The following is a 19712-nucleotide window of genomic DNA, read 5'->3' as shown; positions in this document are numbered from 1 at the left end:
GATCAACAGAATAATATTAAAAAAAATTGTAAATTTTACTTTAAATAAATTAGTGAAAAAATAATTTTAATCGGTCGATAAGCCCACCGGGTCGGGTTAGTGGTAAACTCGTTGTCGCAAATCACTTAACAGCTGATTTTCGAACTCAAAGGTTTTCAGGTTTGAATCCTAGTAAACATCGGGTGCTTCTATAAGGATTTGAGTACTAGTCGATGGATATCGGTGTATATTTGTGGTTGTGATTCAATCGACCGATTAATGATCAGGAATATTCGGCCTGAATATTAACAAGATTTACACTTCATTTAGATGTCATACATATCATTCTCATTGCTTACTATTTACTGTTTTTTTCCCTACCTCCCGATTAAGCATGAACGCACTTCCGGGAGGTGCCTTTGCCTCTAGTCGCCAGACCGGGCTATGCCGTTCCTGGCCACCGTCACCCAGCAACCGGGACTCGGTTCTTTGTGTTTTGCCTCTAACGGGGACGACAGGGACTCAGTCTTTTAATTCAGGGGCTCGACAGTCCCCGCACTTCATCAACACCGTCCACCTATGCAAGCACGGGGAAACGGCAGCTCCGTACGGAGCTGTCCTTCACCCCCTCGCTGCCCGATAGTTCAGTCACAGTGTCGAAGTACACCGAACTTCGTAACATCGTTCTAACGATGGTCCCCACCTCGAGACGCCTAGTTACGGGAGTACAGTCGGGGCGTTCCTCGTCCCACCGCGGGCACCCCATGGCCGGTCTATTATTTATTGGTTCAACCAATTGAAGCGTACACATTAGGAAAAAGAATTTTTTTTAAAAATCGGTCAAAAATTTATTAAAAATTGTAACAGAAGCATATTAACTCCCATTACTCGTAAACTGAAATACTGTGTTGAGTTACCAGAAAACAGTTTTGTTTTTAGTATAATTTGATAGAATAGAAGTGAAGTTATTTTTTTAATAATATACAGTGTAATCTGTAAAGTTGTCAATAGATAATTTTATCGTAGAAGTTAAAAGCGATCTATTTTGAGTTGTAATTGAATCGTAGACTTTGAAATATTAAAAACAAAAGAAGATAAATATTTAGATGATTTAAATACTCGCGAGCGCGCGTGTGTGTGTGGATGAAGGTAGATCATGATTCAAGAAAAACTGATCACAAGAAAGATACAGTTAAAACCTTCTTCTGAAAACATGATAATTAACAATAATTTTACATTGACTTTTAAGTTATATTAGCTTGAAATAAATGTAATTTATAAAAATATATATCAAAAAAGCTAATAATAATATTATAAGAGTGAGAAGAAGGCATTTAAAAAGTAGTTTTCCAAAATCAATTAATAAAATGTCCTTTTTACTTATTCAGGAATAAATTTTTTTCAGTTATATCGATTCTTTTAGAAATATAATTTCAATAATACTTCGACCTCTTGTTCTATCAACTTCAAAATTCAGTAATATAATCGCGATATACACAAAAAATAAAATTTTCTTAGTTATTCCAAAGTTACTAAGCCTAAAAATCATCGACACACGCGCGCGCCCACACACACGTTTAAAAAAATTTGTATCTCTTTTTCTGCACTTTTCTAATTAGGCAACATCAAAACATCTACAAATGAAAAAAAGGAAAATGAATAAATTTTAATGGAATGGCAAATACCATATTTTCCTTCTGCTGTATAGTATTAGAAGAAAAAGGTTAATCGACCGATGAAGTAGAACACAAAAACGTTTTAGTATAACATCTAACATCACGTGATAAATCTTCTTCGTATAGAACTAATAAATATACTCATTTCAAAATGGCTGCTACTTTTTAAATAAACAAAAATATGATGCAACTAATAAGAGAAACAAAGTAAAGGATAATAAAAACGTAATAAAGTAAACAAAGAAGTAAGTTATATATAACATCGAGAATTGAGAACGAAAATAAAAAAAATAAAAAGTCTTTTATAATAAGTGCGTAACAAAAAAAAATAATAAAGAGCATACTGATGAGATGTATGTGTGTGTACGAGTGTGCGCGCGCGCGCCAGTGTAAAAGAAAGAAAGAGAACGCATCATATAAATAGAGAGAGAATGAGAGGGATGTAACGAAATACAGAGTAATAATGTCAAAAAGCTTTAACCAATCCTTCAGCATGTTTCTCTAGTTATTTCGACCAATCAAATTGTTTGATACATAACCCCCACTACTAAAAAATCATTTCATTTACAAACCAACTCCGTCGGTAATGATGATTATAATAAAATCTAACGTGTTTAGTAACTTCGAAATAATAAATTTATATCATTTATTTCGTCGAGTTATGCTACGTAGTCGACAATTTATTTTATTGTAATTTAATTACAATTTTTTTAATTAAAATTATAATTTAAAAAAAAGTGCGTTATTAAAAATAAGTGTTTTTGTTCCTAAAATATTTTAGTGTTTTTTTTTTTTTAGTTTTCAGCATAAATTTATCATCGCGTTATCACAAGTAATTATCACCAAAAAATTATCACGAAAAACTATATATGTTAAATTGAGTGTAATAACGACGTAAAAAATTAAAAGGTAAGTCGATAATTTTTATTAATGTATTAATAAATTATAAATATTACAAAAACCGTCTACCATCTAGCAAGAATGTACTCGTACAAGTAAAATAGAATAGTAACGAATTTAAAAATTAATCTTAAAATTTTTGCTGATAAGGGATTCATTATATTATTAATAATAATGTCTAGGCAAACGATATGTTATCAACTTTTAACTTATTTGTTTTGTATCCTATTATATATATATATAGTTTATTCTATCTTAAATTAGGAAATCTCTCGTTTGATTAGACAAGAATATAATAATAATGAAAATAATTGATAAAAAAGTAATACGTTATAATAAATAAAATTTAAAAACGATTAATTAAAAAAAAAACAGTAATCTACTACCCTTTCTTTTTTTAATAATAATAATAATAATAAAGAGAATTTAAAATAAAAACTGTTGCGTTACCAGACGTTATGCTCGAAAGAATAAGCTGCTAATATGTTCGGCTACCAGATATTAAAACGCATTCCGATAAAAAATAAAAATTATCAAAACAAAAGATATAATTATTATCAAAGTATATGATAAACTTAAAGGTATTGATTAGATGGTATGAATTTTCACTATCACATTCTTATCGTAAAGATTATCTTTAATATTAAAAAAAATTATTATTCAAAAAATGTTATCGTTAAATAATTTAAATTATTGCAAATTTAATTGAAATAATAAAATTAAAAAAATAAATAAAACCGAAAAACGTATAATTTTTTTTGTTTTGAAAAACGAACAAACGGTAAAGAAATAATTCGTTTTTTTTTATTTAAATCAATTATAAACATATAAGTAAACATTAGTTATGTTACAGATGAATAAAAACGTTTTGCGCAGTTCACACAAGAACGCAGACTTTTCGTTATTTCATTGCGTTTCCTTTTGATAAAGTATCGACTCATTCTAAACTAAAATTTTACAAAACAAACTTTGATCCTTAAAAAATTGTTACATTTCAAAAACGCCCTACAATAAAAAATATTGCTAACAGATAAATAAACGTCAACTCTGCAAGCATCAAATATAATAAATTGCGCTTTTAACTTCTTAAATTGATCATAATTCACGATTAAGTAAATCATCTTCAAAATTTTCGCACGCACAACTTTAAATATACTAATTTTTTTATCTTCAGTCATTTGACCGGTTTGATGCAGCTCTCCAAGATTCCCTATCTAGTGCTAGTCGTTTCATTTCAGTATACCCTCTACATCCTACATCCCTAACATTTGTTTTACATATTCCAAACGTGGCCTGCCTACACAATTTTTCTCTTCTACCTGTCCTTCCAATATTAAAGCGACTATTCCAGGATGCCTTAGTATGTGGCCTATAAGTCTGTCTCTTCTTTTAACTATATTTTTCCAAATGCTTCTTTCTTCATCAATTTGTCGCAATATCTCTTCATTTGTCACTTTATCCACCCGTCTGATTTTTAACATTCTCCTATAGCACCGCATTTCAAAAGCTTCTTATCTTTTCTTCTCAGATGCTCAGATACTATTATAGCATATTTAAATTTCAATGAAATTGATCGAGTAGTTTTGAATATTTTCGAGCCACAAAATTTTATAAATATATAGGGAAACCCAAATTTAATTGAATTATATTTTCAAAATACTTATACCTAAAAACATAAAGAAAATCCATTTTCATCATCCCCTTCACATGCGACCGAAGTTTTCTTCGAAAAGTCGGTAAAAAGACTTCAAGAAAAAATTGACCGTAAAACCTTTTTTTAATCAGAACAGTATTAAAAAAAAACACAAAATTAATCGATTTTTGTTAAAAATAACAAATTATATATTAAAAATAAAAATGTATATATATTTAAAATAATAATAGTCTTAACTTCTAAAGTATTTTGTTAAACAAAAATAATTTTATTAATTTTTTGATACAATTATTTATATATTTTTAATAAATATAAATTACATTCTAAGCGTTATTTTAACGTAAACAAAATTTTAATAAACATAAACGGATTATAAAGTTTATACACCACTATATTAATAATAAAAATAAATTATTGTTAGATTCTTTTTAAGTTGGTAGGTTAACAATTTAAAAATGATAAATTTAAAGAAAAATTGAAAAAGGGTTTATCAAAATTTTCTTAAATTTGTTTCATCATTTTAATTACTATTATTACATAATTTTAAAAGTTAATTTTATTTTAAATTTGTTTTAATATTATTTAAAATAAAGTCAGATTTACAAAAAAAAAAGTAGATAACCGAATGAAAAATAAGATTTTTCAAAAAAATTAAAATTGAGAAATCTTTAAACGATAAAATTTGAAAAGTAATTCAAATAATTAACTTTAAACATACATTTAAGGCCGCTGGATTTCGGGAACATTTTTACTTTCTTACCTCAAGTTTCGAAATACGTTTTTTTTTTTTTACCAGAATTACAATGAACAAATCTAATAGAGGTAATAAAAATAACTAAAAGATATTAAAAAAATATATGATTTCACACTAAAAAGTTTTTAATTTAAACAAATTTTTACTGATTTTATCTGTAAAAATTACATTCAGACCACAAGAGGACCTTCCTTTATTAAAGTAAAAAATGTTTCTGGAGCTTTTAACCTTTGTTAAAGTATTTAATTAGGTAACAAAAAAGAGCTAAAAATCGTAGAAATTTAATTTAACATTAAAATTATCGTTAAAAATAATAAAATAAAAATTGCCAACAATTTTTTTTACAATATAGAAAATCGGTTATTTAATTACTAAAAATTTCGTTTGAATATTCTATAGAATACTTAAATTTTATTTTATTTCTTTTATCCAGCCAATAGCCGCAATAAAATGTCACATCATATCAAACTGAATTTACTTTTTAACAGTAATTTTACGTTATTTATTTATAATTAAAAAGAAATTCCAAAATTTCTTTAGTAGGTTATAATTGAAGTAAAAATTTTGATATTGCACATAAAATATTACAATTTTATCAAAATATTTATGTTAAAATCGATTTTAAATTATGATTACAACCAAATCAAACAATTAAATCTACAAATCTACTCTCGCCCTACAAATCAGCTGATTTGGAAGTCGAGAGTTCCAGCGTTCAAGTCCTAGTAAAGCCAGTTATTTTTACACGGATTTGAATACTAGATCGTGGATACCGGTGTTCTTTGGTGGTCGGGTTTCAATTAACCGCACATCTCAGGAACGGTCGAACTGAGAATGTACAAGACTTACACTTCATTTACACTCATACATATATCATCCTCATTCATCCTCTGAAGAATTATCTAAAAACGGTAGTTACCGGAGGCTAAACAGGAAAAGAAAGAAGAAGGTCAATACCACAAAATTAAAAAAAATGTATTTTTACAACATACAAATTTATTAATAGTTAATTTTACTTTTTAATCTATTTTAAAAACATTTAATTAAATATTTTTTTATAAATTCATAAATTGATTTCAAATATGAACCTTCCGTTACACATATATTTGCTCTAAAAAAATTTAAATCACAAAGTTTTGATCTTTAATGAATTGGATTTTTTCCGGTTTACTATTTTTTTTGTTTTTTCACAAAATTTTTATCAAATACCAAAGTTTTACTGTTGAAAAATATTTTGTCACGGATACAAAACAAAAAATAACTTTCTATATAAAATCAGATGGGCTATAAAAAAGTCTTATTTAAATTATAACTTTTTTGGAACATTTTTCAAGATAATTTTAAACATAAAAATAGTAGCCTAATAAAAATAGTTGCTCGGTAGCGCGTCTAGTTTACCCACCGGGTCGGTCATCATCGCAAATCAAATGATTTCGAAGTCAATTACTTTTATACTAAACGCGATTACGTTTATACGGATGTTTTTTGCTGAATTTATTTATTTGCTTACAATCAGCTTCTACAATGAAGTTATAAGTAAGTCTTATGACTGACCACTTGAAAGAGGACTACCGAATAATAATCGTCAAGTAATAAAAAAACAATTGTGTAACGTATTAATATAACATTTGATTGCGCCTTTGAATGTCCAGTCAATATTAACATTACAACAAAATAAATATTAACTTTAAATAGAACAGTAACTTCGAAAAAGCCAAGAAACAATACACGTGAGCACCAAGCCGCCAAACCGGTTCATCATCAAGATCAAGCACATGGAGCCTTTTTAGCCTTCTAACGTCCTCGCTGTTGTGTAGCAGATTCAAATCGAGATGATTACTATGCCTATCCAACCTGAACACATATCTCGAAACTAGACGTTCAACTTCCTCTCAAACGTATGGAATGCCTACGTAATCGTGGATCTTAGCATTCCTCACGAACCACGGCGCGTGGTTATGTTCCGAAGAAGTTTCTTCTGAAACCACTGAATGACCTCCCTGTTGCTTTTACTGGCCGTTCCCTAGCGTTCAATCCCGTACGTCCGTATCGATCTCAAGAAAGCCATGTAAAGCAGAACCTTGTTCGACAAAGAAAGTTGTGATCTCTTATCCAACACCCATTACATCATCATAAACATAATGTCAATCAACTTCCTCTTCTCCCTAAAATGATTCCTCCACGTCAAACGGCGATGAATGTACCCAAGTACCGTACCGTACTGACTTAAGGTATCTTGACACCGTTAAACGAACCGCAGGGCAATTTTCCCTTCTCATCGTGAACGTCACCGTTGCTTGACTTCGCCTTTATCCTCCATGTACGCAACCAAACGCTGATGGCATCCATTGTAGATTTCAATTTCTCAAAGGCAATAGCCGGGGTATCGTCAACCGCCAATATCGTCGTATCATCCACCCCGTTAATTGAGCCCTGCGGAACTCCCGAGTTGTTATCGAAAAATAATTAATTAATATTTAATAATTACAAATAGGTTAACGATTTATTACGATTTATATAAACGTAATTTGATCGTATTCAAAAAAGGAATAAATTTTATCTCCACGATTAGAAATATTCTTTCTAAATGAAGAACGAGTTGCAAAGGTTTTATCGATAACTAAAAATAGATAATAGTTAATTCAAACCACGGATAAACATACTTGTGTATTTCGTTTAAACCGGTTTCATCTTGAGTTACATGTTTGTTTTTATTTTTCATTTATTTTGAAAAATAGATTTAGCTAGATTTATGTCTTACACGTTAGCTGTATAGTTGCATCATGATTTAGCTGTTGAGATTCAAGCTTAAAACTCCTTTCGTTGTATTAGTCTAATGATTTTTGCTTTTTATCCCAGAAGTCTAAAGTTAAGTATAAAAATTGTCTTCAAGAAACCGAAGTGAAAATAAATTAAATGAATAATTTTTAAATATTTTATAACCTAACACGATATTAAGCCCCCGTGAAAAAACTCTAAAAAATTCTACAGATATGTTTAAATAGTACTTGAAGGAAAACGTATTGTAACGAACACAAGATAAAAACAGACTGAATAACAGTTATTGTGAATAGTTCTTACAACAGACCGTTTAATCATTTTTTTTTTTTTTTACAAATGACTCACTAATATTACTCATACCGGCGAGACGTATTCACTATATTTACTTTCCCGTCTAGATAGCGCTAGAGCTCTAGAAAGGAAAGTATTGTAATCGGTCCATTTTGGGGTTATGTGGTTATCACCGTATCTTGACGTTTTGACACTTAAGGTACCCAAAAAATCGGATAGAAATTTTCAAGATTTTAATGTTCGTCTTTAATCGTCTGTGTGTGTTCGGTGTTGGTCTCTAAATCACTTTATATTTCCAGAACTACCGAAACGATTTTGACCAAACATTGTCAGATTACTTCTACATATAAGGTATTGATGCCAATAAATTTTCAGATTAAAAGGTCAAAGGGTCGAGGGTATAGACCAAGGCCACCCTCAATATCTGAAGATTTCACTTAATTAAGGCCACATTTTTCTAAGACACATTTATTAACGATTAAAAAATAGAAATATTTGCAAAAAAACTTTTGAAAAATCGCACTTCCACTTTAAAAAATTGTTTTGTAACCGTCTTCTATGTCGTGGCGTTACAGGTGAGCGGTAGAATCGAATAAATTAATAATATTTATTCTGGTTGGGTCTCAAACTCGGTCGCCCGTTTGACTCGTTATCTGGTGCGTTATCCTCGCGACTACACCGGTTCGCCGATCGTACAAGCGAAATTTGTTTTATGTAAATTGTGAAACTACATTAGTTTAGTTAGCGCTAACCGTCGTCGTTAGTACCGCCACACACGCCCGAATTAAATACGGTATGCGCGCGCGCTCTAGTTAGAATCATTTAATTAAATAAACGAGAAAATATTATATTTAATTAAAGCGATAAATATTTTTAATTAAGGTGTGCGTGTAAGCCGTGCATCAGAAGGTACACACAATTGTCAGATTTTTTTTAAATATTAGTTTTTCCGTAATGTAATTAATAATTATGTATTTTATAAATTAATTTTCTTATTTAGCTTATCGAAATAAACATTAGAATTCGTTTTGAAACGCAAGAAATAATTATTACAAAAACCACGGGTAATAACTGGATTGCTGTTGATCTAAAAATTCTCAAATTTGACGCAGAAATAAAAAGAAAAGACTTTATAAGGAATATTTTTAGAATTTTGGTGTAAGTTTCACATAAGCATCAAATCGAGCTCTGTTAAAAAATATTAAAAAAAGAAAATATTGTTCTTCGGATTTTGGTTAGAAATTTGGGTAATAAAATAAGAGAAAATGTCCTTGACGTTCTTTCTTTTGTTTCCGAAGCGAGTTATTAGCTTAAAACATTTCGGTAATGATATATTGTGATTGTTATAAATAGTTTCCTATTGAGGTGTCCGTTGATGACTAATTTTTGATGCTTTCTGGAAATAACATACTTATTTTCTTGTTTGTATATTTTGGGAAAATCATAATTCTATTAAAAAAAAAGTAACATTAAAATAAAGAAACAGTGGAAATAAACATTATTTTTGTGCCGTATATTTGAGAATAACATTATTTCATGACGATAAAAAAATACATTTTTATTAAAATTTTTGTATTAAAACCGGAAAATATAAGTTTTCATTCAATTTGAAAAAATTCGTGTATTAAAAGGTTTGTTATATAGGATTATTTTTATTTGTGAAGATTATAATATCAGAGTTTTAAAATTTTTTTTATAATCGATAAGTTATATAAATAGACAAGAAATAACTATTTATTTGGTTGTGCTTTTAGTTTTAAGTTCTCGAATTAAAAAAATTTCAAAGTTCATCTGTTATATAGTAAATTAAATCAGTAATAAATTACAAATTATGAAAATTCTTAAGTAACTTTTCAACTACATTTTAAATGGTTTTCTTATCGGAGATTTTTTTTTATGTGATAGCTACTTCAAGCAGAAATATTTTCTTCTTTTTTTTTTAACGATACACAACGTATATTTTGATATCATATATAGAAAATAAAAACCGTAATTTTCACGACGAGGAAGAAATTTTATTCATAAATAAATTTTTTTTTTTTGTCTTCAGTCATTTGACTGGTTTGATGCAGCTCTCCAAGATTCCCTATCTAGTGCTAGTCGTTTCATTTCAGTATACCCTCTACATCCTACATCCCTAACAATTTGTTTTACATATTCCAAACGTGGCCTGCCTACACAATTTTTCCCTTCTACCTGTCCTTCCAATATTAAAGCGACTATTCCAGGATGCCTTAGTATGTGGCCTATAAGTCTGTCTCTTCTTTTAACTATATTTTTCCAAATGCTTTTTTCTTCATCTATTTGCCGCAATACCTCTTCATTTGTCCAGAAATAATGTATTCAAAATTATAAAACAGGCAAATCATGAATTTGTAAATAATTCCAAAGGACTTTGCTTTAACCTGAAATTTTGTTAAACATTTTTTCCAATGAAAATAAAAAAAAAAATTGTTGAGCATGCCCTGTTGATATAAGTATATAATTAAAGTTAATATACAAAAAAACCGTTTACCAACAATTGAATTCGAAGTGTTTTCGGAAGCGATTTCGGAATTAAATTCCATCTTAAGCAACTCTCATATTCTTCCTATTTGTATTTTTTTGTCTTCAGTCATTTGACTGGTTTGATGCAGCTCTCCAAGATTCCATATCTAGTGCTAGTCGTTTCATTTCAGTATACCCCCTACATCCCTAACAATTTGTTTTACATATTCCAAACGTGGCCTGCCTACACAATTTTTTCCTTCTACCTGTCCTTCTAATATTAAAGCGACTATTCCAGGATGCCTTAGGATGTGGCCTATAAGTCTATCTCTTCTTTTAACTATATTTTTCCAAATGCTTCTTTGTTCATCTATTTGCCGCAATACCTCTTCATTTGTCACTTTAACCACCCGTCTGATTTTTAACATTCTCCTATAGCACCGCATTCAAAAGGTTCTAATCTTTTCTTCTCAGATACTCCAATCGTCCAAGTTTCACTTCCATATAAAGCGACGCTCCAAACATATACTTTCAAAAATCTTTTCCTGACGTTTAAATTAATTTTTGATGTAAACAAATTATATTTCTTACTGAAGGCTCGTTTAGCTTGTGCTATTCGGCATTTTATATCGCTCCTGCTTCGTCCATCTTTAGTAATTTTACTTCCCAAATAACAAAATTCTTCTACCTCCATAATCTTTTCTCCTCCTACTTTCACATTCAGAGGTCCATCTTTGTTATTTCTACTACATTTCATTACTTTTGTTTTGTTCTTGTTTATTTTCACGCGATAGTTCTTGCGTAGGACTTCATCTATGCCGTTCATTGTTTCTTCTAAATCCTTTTTACTCTCGGCTGGAATTACTACATCATCAGCAAAATAAATAAATAAATAAATTTTATAAAAATATAATCGTCTTTCTTTAAATATTATTTTATTAATTTTCTAATAACGGAGAAAACATATTCTGTATTGAAGTTAATCAAATTCTTTATTTATGTAATACGTAAAATAGGTTATTGTCTTTTACGATGTATCTTTCAACTCACGTTATAAAAACCAAATTAATAGTTGTTTTTATTTTAAATACAGTACTGAATGAAACAGCCATTACATGAAAAAGAGTCATATAAGAACGTTTAAATTCATCGAAATCAGCAAGGAAAGAAAGGCGGGTTCAAAAATCCATCTTTTCTCGATGTTTAAAGATAGGTAATAGAAAATATTTTAAAGTTCTTTTTTGGGCGTTCCTCACAAATCAAGATTCGAGTTAGCGAAATCGGAAAAAACGAACAACTAATAATATCATTATTATTGTGCTTATGAATTATACAATTTGAACTAAAAACAAATTAAAATTTTAGTTACTGTTGTATAAAAAAGATAAAATACTAGTAAATTATTAAATAATATTACAATTATGTAATAACTAAATAGTAGTACTAAGTATTAATTAATAATTTCCGCAGAAAAAGATAAGAATTGTTACGAATAATTCAGGTTTGTAGATATTATTTTCTACGGCTAATATATAATTTTCGTAATTTAAAATATTAATAATAATAATAATATTTTATTCTATTAGAATCTATTTTAAATTTAATGTGTTTATCTTAAAAAAAATGTTTAAATTATTTAAATAAAAAATATTTTCACTTACCCAATTAGGAATGCTAATCTTTACGTAGAAAATTTAGGAATGTAACCTGAAAAATAAAATTATTTTATATATATGTATAGAGAGAGAGAGAGAGAGTTCATAAATATTTATATTCTATAAATATAATGTAACGGCAAGAAAAAAATATTTTGTATACGGTTAGTATATTTTTAATCTTTGCTTGACTTCATCTTTATAATTATAAAACATGTGTAACTGATTGTAAGCAAAAGTTATAAAACAATTCCTTTCAATTATCTTTGAAAACTGATGTACCCACCCTCTTATCACACACACACACACATACATGTACATATATAAAAGCTGACAACACAGATTAATTATTTTATTAACTTCCGGGACCACCGTTAGGTATTACTTCAAAGTATGAGATGAATGACAATTTTTTTAGCGTGTGAAAATGCCATGCCTGACCGGGATGCGAACCCGGGACCTCCGGATAAAGGGCTGAGACGCTACCACTCGCGCCACGGAGGCCGGCTGACAACACAGTTGTAGTCCTACAACTGTGCTTAAACATACATTACACACAATTTAAAATATTAATCGTTTTATTTAAATATAATATTTTTTTGTTTATTTAATTCAATGATTTTAAGTAAAGCGCGCGCGCATGCCGTATTTTATTCGCAGGGGTGTGGCACTACTAGGTGTTATGGTTGGTACTAACTAAACTAATATAATTTCACAACTTACATAGAAAAAACGTCGCTCGTATGATCGGAAGACTGGTGTAGCCGCAAGGTTTAACGTACCAGGTACCGAGTCGATCGAGTTCGAGACCCGGCCAGAAAGAGTTACTTTTTTACAAATTAAATGTTGCTCTACCGCTCATTTGACGTCACAGCATAGCAAACGACTACAACACCATTTTTGAGGTGGGAGTGTGTGGTTTTTTGCAAGTATTGTTATTTTTTTAATTGTTAACACGTGTGCTTAAGAAAAATACGACATTAATTAGGCGAAATCTCGAGATACTGATGGGAACCTTGCTCTACATTTTCAAACACTTGACCTTTTACGCTGAAAATTTAATGGCATCTGACCAACTTTGTCAAAATCGGTTTAGTAGTAATGGAAATATAAGGTGATTTAGAGGCCAACACCGAACACACACGTACGTATATAAGAACATTAACATCCGGAAATTTTCCATCCGGTTTATTGGTTTTTTGGGGTTCCTTAGGTGTTAAAACCTAAAGAACCAGTGAAAACCGTATATGCACAAATTTACCCGATTACAGTACTTTCCCTTCTTGAGCTATATCCTCTGGTATAGCGCTATCTAGACGGGAAAGTAATATAATTATTTAATATTATTATACAATTATTATTTCAACAACCTAGGAGGTATGTATGTACCACCTCTGAATCGGTTTTTATCTTGATGTCGATGCTAATTGAGCACAATTTCTTTGACGTCATCATTCCCGTTAAATTTCTCACCGTGTAGCGCTACCCTGAATTAACCGCATCCGTGGATATCCGATAGAGCCGAGTAAGGACTGGGGAGTGATGAGGTAATACTTCCCGCCGGGGTCTGTCGATGGTTTTTTGAGTTTCAAGAGCCGGGTGAGGCCGGGCGTTTTCGTGAAGCAGAAACGATGCCTTTGTGCTTACATACGGGGCGTTTTTTTTCAATTTTTTGGTTTTACTTTGTCGATGCGCTTCACATTATGCGATGTTTATTGTTCTTTGATCATCCTTTACGTTTCAAAAGATTTTCATCATGATTTTTCCGATTCATTGTACGGTTCGGAATTTTTTCTTGATACGTGAGCCAATGTGTTTCCTTTCCACGATTTATCTTTTTTATTTCGATTCGTAATGGTGAATTCGTGTCTCATCAAAGGTTAAAATTCTATGCAAAATTCCATCACTTTCCTGGTGATAATATTGTTTCAGCTCGGGTTCACATGAAAAGTCTCGTCTCCTTATGGTGATCTGTGGACTCTCATGGGACCATCTTACACTTGTTTTACGTTACTCGAGCTTGTAGGTGATAATGTTATGAACCGTATCGATAGTAGTAATTTTTCAGTTATAATCTCGATTGTAATCCTTAGTTTTTTTTTTGGATGAGATAATTTCTAGCGTTAGAGTTGTAACTTCAATCGGACGTTTTGAATTATCCGACCGTGAGAAATGGACTTAGTATGATGAAAAGATTTATCGAGTTACTTAAAATTGTTAAGTTATATATCGGTGGAATTTAGGGGAGTGTATTCAACAATATTTTAAGCGGTTTTTTCCTCGAAAATTTCATATCCTAATTAGAGCTGATATTCGTATATATAGATAGTCCAGTTTTATCGCAAAGTATTAATATTTTATTTGAACTGTAAACTTTCTCCAGTCGTTCCGTTTTTATAATAAACCAATCCGAGATGATTATTTCGTACATTTAGAGTTATCTATTTTCTTTATGGTGGCTTATTTAGTAATTAGTCTTGTACTTGTGAATTTGACACTTTTACAATTAAGTAACCGTTTTCAAAACTGTGTTCATCGATAATTATTCAGCAGATTTATGGTTATTGACCTTAATTGCCGTAATAAGTTTAATTTACTCCTATTCTTCTAATTATTTTCTTTTTGCCTTTATTTGCGTATTCATTTATATTTATACTTGTTTGTAATTTAAAATTAATTTCGTTATATTATTTTTTTTCCTATTCGAATGTCTGAATACTAGAAATAGAATAACGTGATCGTATACTTGTTTATTTCTTTGTATTCTGTAATTGTAGAACGGTTGAACCGATTTTCACGAAATAAATATCAAACGATTCATTTATATAAATATATGAGAATTTTATTAAAACAAATCGGTGGTCGTTCGGATAAATTTTTTTTAAACTCGAAAACGAAAATTATTTAAAACATTTTTTTTACGCTATAATAAATAAAAGCTTTTGAAAATCGGATTTAATCTGACAAAAACAACGGTAATCCAAACCGATTAGGATCGACGGTTTATCGAATTCAATTAATATTTCGGAACGATTCGAATTTTTATACGTTATATTTATACAGAATGTTCATAAATTATAGGAAAGCTTAAATAACTTCAAAAAATGAAATTTAGAAAATTCTCGTAACACTTAACTATCGATTTGGTGTAAGGTCGTCGCTTGGGCTGTACTTTGGACGATTCTGAAACTAGCTTTGAAAGATATATTAAGTCATAAAAAATCTCTCAGAACTTTTACGTAAGATATCGATCTTCTTATACGTAAGCCATATCTATCTTCTTGAAGAGACTAAGAATCGATTTTTCGTAATTCTTCAACCTATTTCATTTATCGACATAAGCGGAAATAGATTAATTATACTCTGTTTCCGTAATTTTTTTCTTTTATTTAATTTGTTTTCTTCTTCTCCACCTGCATTTATCTGGATCCTGCAGTTGAGTATCCTTTTACCCACCGGGTTGGTCTAGTGGTTAACGCGTCTTCCCAAATCAGCTGATTTGGAAGTCGAGAGTTACAGCGTTCAAGTCCTAGTAAAGCCAGTTATTTTTACACGGATTTGAATACTAGATCGTGGATACCGGTGTTCTTTGGTGGTTGGGTTTCAATTAACCACACATCTCAGGAACGGTCGAACTGAGAACGTACAAGACTATACTTCATTTACCCTCATACATATCATCCTCTGAAGAATTATCTAAACGGTAGTTACCGGAGGCTAAACAGGAAACAGAAAGGGGAGTATCCTTTACTCTAATGAGCCTTGACGTAGAGGCCCGCCGGTCGAATCTCACTTTGCGCCCGCCTCAAACCCCCAGAGTAGGATCCACCAGGCCCGGCTATGCCGTTCCTGGGTCCCCATTTCGGGAGCCGGGACTCGGTCTTTATGCCAATGTCTCTAACGAGGACACCGCTAGGACTCGATCTTTCTCGCTCGGGGTGCGGGAGCTCCCGTGCCTCATCGCTACCGCCAACTCCTGCAAAAGCACGTGCGAACGGCAGCTCCGCAGAGGGCTGTCCCTCATCACCGGTTTCAAGAAATTGTTACCGTATTGCCGCATCTGACAGAAAAAAGATATTCATGTATAATGATCTCTCTTTTTCCTGTTTAACCTCCGGGAATTACCGTTCAGATGATAAATGAGGATGATATGTATGAATGTAAATGAAGTGTAGTTTTCAAAAATGCAATAGTATTCTATTCTAGTTTTTATTGAAGTTTATTTTTAAAACGATTGCGTTAAAAAGAAACCCGTTTTATTTTTATAGATAAATATTTACAACAAAATTTTATTCACATATTTATATATATATATATATATATATATATAGGACTACAAAAGTACGGTATCTTTTAAATAATTTTTTCAACGTTAAACTAAAAAATTTAATTGAACAAATGTTCCTGTCTTGGAACGATCTATTTTTCGGCACGTTACCACCGCAACTGAAAGCCTCCAAGGAGAGGAAACTCAAAAATCTTTAAATGAAATGAAATGATCTGTCCCTTTCTTTCTTTTTCCTGTTTAGCTTCCGGTAATTACCGTTTAGATAATACTTCAGAGGATGATATGTATGAGTGTAAATGAAGCGTAATCTTGTACAATCTCAGGTCGACCGTTCCTGAGATGTGTGGTTAATTGAAACCCAACCACTAAAGAACACCGGTATCCACAGTATAGTATTCAAATCCATGTAAAAATAATTGACTTTACTAGGACTTCAACGCTGGAACTCCCAACTTTCAAATCAGCTGATTTGTGAAGACGCGTTCACCACTAGACCAACCCGGTGGATTCATGTATAACGGTCTAAAGATTTGATTAATAACGGTCTACTTATTTTTTTTCCTAGGTATTTTTTCTCCTTTGATTATCGGATTTGAGTTCATCGGTGGATCACTTAAATCACGTTAAATCGGCAAAAAAAGGGGGAAAAAAATTACCGACATAAATATGAAACAATTTAACATTAATAATATTAATCGGTATTATTTGAAAACTCATTTCATTGTAAAAGGAAATAATTAAAATAAATTCGTTAGATTTAGATTATTAGCTAATTTGTTAAAATCGTAACGTGAAAATATAATTTTTTAAGGAATAAATGACTCTTTTTTAATAAGGTAATATTCATAAATATAAAAGCATGAAAATGTAAAAAATCTTTAATTTTTTTAAATTCCGAATTTGAGAATTTGTGTGAATCATGTTTGTTGCTACCTAATGCGGATCTAATAAACGATTTGTTTTTATTAACATTATACAATCTTTATGATCTTTTTTAAAGATACGCATTGACTATTTTTTAAATTATTAATAAAAATTGTCTTTTTTTTTAATTTCCAACAGGTTAATATGTTACAGATAAAAACGAGATAAAAATAAACTGTTTACTTTTATGTTTATTCATTAATTTGTTCAAATAATTTTAAATATTAATCGAGCGATACGATTGACCAGTAATTTATCTATTCCTAACTTCTTGTTAACCGGCTTCAATAAAAATAATCGGCCTCGATTCAACCCTTTCTTAATACGCTTTCAAGATTTACTTTTAGTCAAACGGATCGATTTTTATAATTCTACGCGATTCTTTAAAATTCTGTATATCAACTCTTTGCAGGGCTCTTTATATTTTTTAACTCTGATTGAAGGATTTTTAGACGAAAAATTATAGATGATTTGAAGATTTCTATTTCTATTGTAGTCATCGCTTATTATTGAATAATTATATAATATTTGGGGGAGGCCGCCGTGTCCAAACACGGCCATTTCCGGGACATGTGCTGAGAGGACCCTACTCCACAAGGTATTATAAAACGGCCTCATGCCGTATTAGACGAACCGCCGTGAAGAAGCGGTACGGGAGTCAAAAAATGACAAATCAGACTTAGGAGCTTCTAAATCGCGTAACCTATAAAAGGAAACCGCGCAAAAATTCCGGCCGCGAAAGGGACCGTTTTCACAATTCAATTTTGTAAAAACTATAAAAACCTAAACAACACCCCACACCGTCCCACGAAGAAACCAAATTTTAATTCAGCATATTCGACTCCCTTCGGAGAAGGGGACGCATTGCTCCCACCAAATAACTAGGGCTCCGGGAGGCGTATTCCTGCTAGTAACGAAAGGACTTCAGCGAACGGACTGAAGGGGAATCACGCCGGGAGTACTAGGCTCAAAAGCTTAGTCTCCCGCGGTCATAACCAGTAAATAAATTTCTCGCCGGATAGGAACGCAAACCAGTCCATAAAAAAAACTTTAAATTTACAACCGCCACTAAATAGCCTATGAAACTCGCCCGATAATAGAAAGATACAGCAGTAAGGGAGATTGTCCAGGCTCTACGATCTCTAGGGAGAAATATTGAAACTCCCGCCATTCTTGCGATCCTTTCCGTATAATATTTATGTATACTTTGACGTCATTATAATATTCAAAATATTTTCATGGAAAAATTCAATAAATTTTTGGAAAAACTGAGAATACATAAAAAAACACATACGTATTCATTCGTATATTAGAAAAACTTCGATGGCATCAAATAACAACCTACGTTACTTTCTGTATTTTTTTGCAAGATTAATTCATTACAGAAGCTTGTGCGTGGGAATATTAAAATTGAATTTTGTAGCGTGTGAAAAGTTTCATGCCTCACCGAGGAATTCGAACCGGGGACCTCCTAATGAAAGGCCGAGACGCTACTATTCCGTTTAATATTTTAATGAACTTACTATAATCGTTTATTTTTTCTTTGTGTTTCTTTCAGATGCCAATTTTTTAAACTAGCCAAGGTTTTTTAAGTCTTTTTAACATTTATAACAAAAAATAAAAATACAACCGATTAAAAATCTTCCTAAAAATTAATACTTTATTCAACTTTTTCTCTAAGTTTGGCTTTTGAATTGGGTACAAAATTAAGAAAATTAATAATTTGTTAGTAATTGTTTGAATTTTTTATTTGGGGCGATTTCAAAAAAAGCGAAGATAAAAAAAATTGAATAGTATTCTATTCTAGTTTTTATTGAAGTTTATTTTTAAAACGATTTCGTTACAAAAAAGTTTTATTTTCATCGTTAAATACGTACATCTATTGCCAAAATCTAATTCACATTTGTATATATATGTAGTCCTGCAAGGACGTATCCTTTTACACATTTTTTTCAACGTTAAGCTAAAAAAATTAAATTGAACAAGTATTCCCGGCTTGGAAAGATCTATTTTTCGGCACGATACCACCGCAATCGAAAGCCCCCAAGAACAAGCAACTCAAAATATTTAAATGAAATTATCTGCCTCTTTCTTTCTTTTTACTGTTTAGCCTCCGGTAATTACCTTTCAGATAATACTTTCAGAGAATGAATGAGGATGATATGTATGAGTGTGAATGAAGTGTAGTCTTATGCAATTTCAGTTCGACCGTTCCTGAGATGCGTGGTTAATTGAAACCCAACCACCAAAGAACACCGGTATCCACGATATATTATTTAAATCCGTGTAAAAATAGGACTTGAACGCCGGAACTCTCGACTTC

The 19712-nt window shown here is 30.9% G+C and overlaps 1 protein-coding gene across 3 annotated transcripts in view; it reads left to right on the top strand.

Moving 5' to 3' along the window:
• The first annotated feature begins 2305 nt into the window (after window positions 1-2305).
• The window catches only part of LOC142333243 (uncharacterized), a 76050-nt gene continuing 58643 nt past the window's right edge, over window positions 2306-19712 (top strand). For all 3 annotated transcript variants that reach the window (XM_075380235.1, XM_075380234.1, XM_075380233.1), the window contains exon 1: window positions 2306-2564. The gene's annotated coding sequence lies outside the window, so the exon portion shown is untranslated. The remainder of the gene's footprint in view (window positions 2565-19712) is intronic.

Source organism: Lycorma delicatula, chromosome 12 (assembly GCF_047948215.1).
Source record: "Lycorma delicatula isolate Av1 chromosome 12, ASM4794821v1, whole genome shotgun sequence".
Classification (NCBI taxonomy): Eukaryota; Metazoa; Arthropoda; class Insecta; order Hemiptera; family Fulgoridae; genus Lycorma; species Lycorma delicatula.
This window is presented reverse-complemented; position numbering and strand designations above follow the sequence as displayed.